We start from the raw sequence: 4,345 nt of genomic DNA on the forward strand, positions 1-4,345 counted from the left end.
TGGACTAGAAGGTCCCTGAGGTTGAACCCTGGTGGCTGTGTGTTCTGCTGGACCTGCGGCACTAACAATATTAAAAATGATGAAATCTCATACAGAAATACAGATTTCTGGCTTCTCCAAAAAAATGGAATATTTCATGTCACCAAGTTGGCTGGAAGCTGAGCAGGGACTGGATGGGGCATTTGCCAATCCCCTGTTATCGAAGAGACTTGGTGTTAGAGTTCAAAACTCTTCATCCATATCCTTATTTAACAAATTATAAAGGCCCGTGGTAGGCAAAACCGTATTCAAGGAGCTAAGCTAATATGCACACGGCTCCTTTGCCCAAAGATCACGTGGAGGGTCAGTCCTCTGAGACGTTCCACGGAGAACATTCCGTGGGCACTTGAGTTGGAATGTGCTGCGTGTTTCTCTCTTGGAGATGTATAAGGCATATTATCATATTAAAAGTTCTGAAATGCTTTAGTAAAGAAGCTTGTTAAATGTTGCTTCACCATTCTTTCTTGCCTAAAAATTATTTTTAAACATGACATCTATTACCTTCACAAGGTCTAGTTCCGGGGAGGAATATAGTTTAAAAAATAGTGACCTGTACTTGGATCTAAGTGGAAGGCTATTAACATTTACATGTTCATACATGTAGGGGATAAATTAGACACCTAGGAAAATTTCTCGCACCCGTATTCAAAGGGGAAAAAGAGTGGAAGGAAAGACTATTCATCTATAACCTGAAATAAGATCCATAAGATGGAAAGGTTCATGTGTCTTTTTTTGTGTGTGTGAAACATTAATATTGGGTAGAGCTTTATACTTTCTCTTTTGTATAAAGAATTTTTTCTAAAATTCAGTCAGTATGGTAGGTGGGAAGACTAAATACATGCTGTTTTGAGGGCTGACTCAAGAATACATTCATCTGTTCATTAAACAACGCCCAGTCCTGTGGGTTTTGCCTCCTCAGTGTTCCTGAATGCACACACCCCTCTCCACCTCACGGGCCTCCCTAGAGAAGGCACTACTGGTATCTAGTTCACAGTGAGCAAAAGGCCTCCTCAATCTAATCCATTTCTTGCACTGTACTAGGATGAACTTTTTAAAACGTGAATCTGGAAACCTTTGAATGGCTTCTAACGGCTCTTGAAGATCAGACTCTGTATCATCAGGTCTGCAAAGCCCCACCTGCTTTGGGTCCAGCCCTCTCCAGCCTCATCTCACTCAGTCTCGCCACTCTCCTTCTGTCCTGCCTTCTCTTAAGCCTTTCAGTTCCTGAATGAGAAGCCTCTCTCCTGCCCCAGGGCCTTTGCACATGCTGTCTATGTTCTTGTCGGCATCCTTCTCCTCTCCATCTTGGTCCCTCCCTTGGGACTTCTGCTAGGTTGATGTCTAGTTATTTCAGTCTCAGCTCAAATGGTGCTTCTTTCTTGACTCACCACCCCCACGGTTCTACAACTACGTCAGGTTTTCCTGTTTTGTTCTTTCATGTAGCAACAGCTGTCGTGATTTGTAATGACACACTTTTTTTTTAAGATTTTATTTATTTATTTTTAGAGAGGGAAGGGAGGGAGAGAGAGAGACAGAGAAACTTCAATGTGCGGTTGCTGGGGGTTATGGCCTGCAACCCAGGCATGTACCCTGACTGGGAATTGAACCTGTGACACTTTGGTTCGCAGCCCGAGCTCAATCCACTGAGCTACGCCAGCCAGGGCTACCCACTCTTTTTTAAAAAATACATTTTATTTATTATACTATTACAGTTGTCCCATTCCCCCCCTTATTTCCCTTTGCCCTGCACCGGGGGGTGCAGGGCATTTCCTCCCTGTCTTTAGTTCATATCCATGGGTCATACATATAAGTTCTTTGGCTTCTCCATTTCCCATACTATTGTTAACCTCCCCCCTGACTATTTTCTACCTACCATTTATACTACTTATTCCCTGTACCTTTTCCCCTGTCCTCCCCCTCCTCCTCTCTGACTGATAACCCTCCATATGATCTCCATTTCTGTGATTCTGTTCCTGTTCTAGTTGTTTGGTTAGTTTTATTTGGGGGGGGGGTTAAGTTGATAGTTGTATTTTAGTGTTCATATTTTTAATCTTCTTTTTCTTATTTCTTAAATAAGTCCCTTTAACATTTCATATAATAAAGTCTTGGTAATGATGAACTCCTTTAACTTGACCCTATCTGGGAAGCACTTTATCTGCCCTTCCATTTTAATTGATAGCTTTGCTGGATGGAGTAATCTTGGGTGTAGGTCCTTGCCCTTTCATGACTTGGAATACTTCTTTCCAGCCCCTTCTTGCCTGTAAGATTTCTTTTGAGAAATCAGCTCATTGGGAGCTCCCTTGTAGGTAACTGTCTTCTTTTCTCTTGCTGCTGTTAAGATTTTCTCCTTCTCTTTAATCTTGGGTAATGTAATGATGATGTGCCTTTGTGGGTGCTTCCTTGGGTCTAACTTCTTTGGGACTCTCTGAGCTTTCCGGACTTCCTGGAAGTCTATTTTCTTTGCCAGATTGGGGAAGTTCTTCTTCATTATTTTTTCAAATAAGTTTTCAATTTCTTGCTCTTCTTCTTTTCTTTCTGGCACCCCTATGATTCAGATGTTGGAACGTTTAAAGTTGTCCTATAGGTTCCTAAGCCTCTCTTTTTTTAAATTCTTGTTTCTTCATTCTCTTCTGGTTGACTGTTTATTTCTTCCTTCTGGTCCAAACTGTTCATATGAGTCCCGGTTTCCTTCCCATCACTGTTGGTTCCCTGCACATTTTCCTTTATTTCACTTTTCATAGCCTTCACTTTGTCCTCTGTTTTGTGACCATACTCAACCATTTCTGTGAGCATCCTGATTACCAGTGTTTTGAAGGGTTGGTTAGGTTGGCTGATAGGTTGGCTATCTCTTCATCACTTAGTTGTATTTTTTTCTGGAGTTTTGATCTGTTCTTTCATTTGGACCATTTTTTTTCTCGCCACACCTGTTACATATTAAGGGGCAGGGCCTTAGGTATTTGCCAGGGTGGAGCAACTCACATCATTGCTTGTGATGCTGTATGTGGGGGAGGGTCTGAGAGGGAACAGTGCCGCTTGTTCAGCTCTCTGCCGGCTTTCAGTCACTTCCCCAGCTACCCACAGCAAATTGGGCCCTGCTGGTACTGATTCCTGGGTGGGTGGGTTTGTGTATGTTCTAGGACCCTGTGGGTCTCTCCATCGAACTCTCCTGTGAAGCTAGGAGTTTCTCCTGCAGCTGTCTCAACCCCACAGGTGTTTGCAGTCAGAGGTTTTGAGGCTTTATTTCCCTGCACTGGAACCCTGGGTTTCGAGGTCTGTCTTGCTCCACAGTTGTTCCTCATGGTTTATCCACACTTGAATGGGGGACTGCCCAGTCCATCAGCCGCCGCCTTGCCCACCCTGGTCCTCCAGCTGTTGCCTTGTGGTGAGTCCTCTCCACCCAGCTGCCTGTCTCCACCCCTCCTAGCAGCCTAGGTGAATGTTTCTTAACTCCTTGGTTGTCAGATTTCATACAGTTCACTTTTCTGTCAGTTCTGGTTGTTTTTTGTTTTTAAATTTGTTGTTGACTTTCTTTTGGTTGCTCGAGGAGGCACAGTGTGTTTACCTATGCCTTCATCTTGGCCGGAAGTCCTAATTACACACTCTTTATGATTATTTAATCAACATTTGCTTTCTTCTTTTGTTTACTAGTTTCTGAGCATCTGCCTCAGAGAGGAACAGTCAATAAATATAAATGAAGAGGCATGTGATGGAAGATAGAATTTTTATGCATATTGGCAAAAGAAGTGACAAAATTAACCTTTTGGGATATTTAAAAACAAGCCAAGATTGTTTATAAACTGGGACCTTGACCCATACATTTTGGTATAAAATGTGTTTGCTGGTGGAGGGCGGTAAGTGAGCGAGGGGAGGCAACTAATAGAGCAGCAAAGAAAAACGAAATTTCTTTAGGTGAAATAAAGAATGTTTTTCAGGTTGGATAATTCTACACACAGAAAATGATTGATTAAAGCTTCCTGCAAGTTTGGGCTATGCAAATATACCAGGTGTCCATGTATATGCAAGGTTTCAACAGAGTCTTCAATTATTTTTTGGAAAAGTTGCCCCAAGTTGAATGTTGAATCACACTTCCACATCTGTCAGTATGTTCCAGTCACTACCCAAACAAAAATCAGACATGCCCAGTGAGGCCAAACAGTAAAAGAAAATAAATAAAAATCATTGGGCTGCCCAGTAAAGAATGAATGTTCCCATGTACTTCTTTCTGTTTTAATGGGAAAAAAATAGGGTGCTCATGAAGCCATCACTGTTGTCTAACAAATTTGCTGGAGCCCCCGTAATTATGTGT

The sequence above is a fragment of the Phyllostomus discolor genome, chromosome 4 (genome assembly GCF_004126475.2).
Source record: "Phyllostomus discolor isolate MPI-MPIP mPhyDis1 chromosome 4, mPhyDis1.pri.v3, whole genome shotgun sequence".
NCBI lineage: Eukaryota > Metazoa > Chordata > Mammalia > Chiroptera > Phyllostomidae > Phyllostomus > Phyllostomus discolor.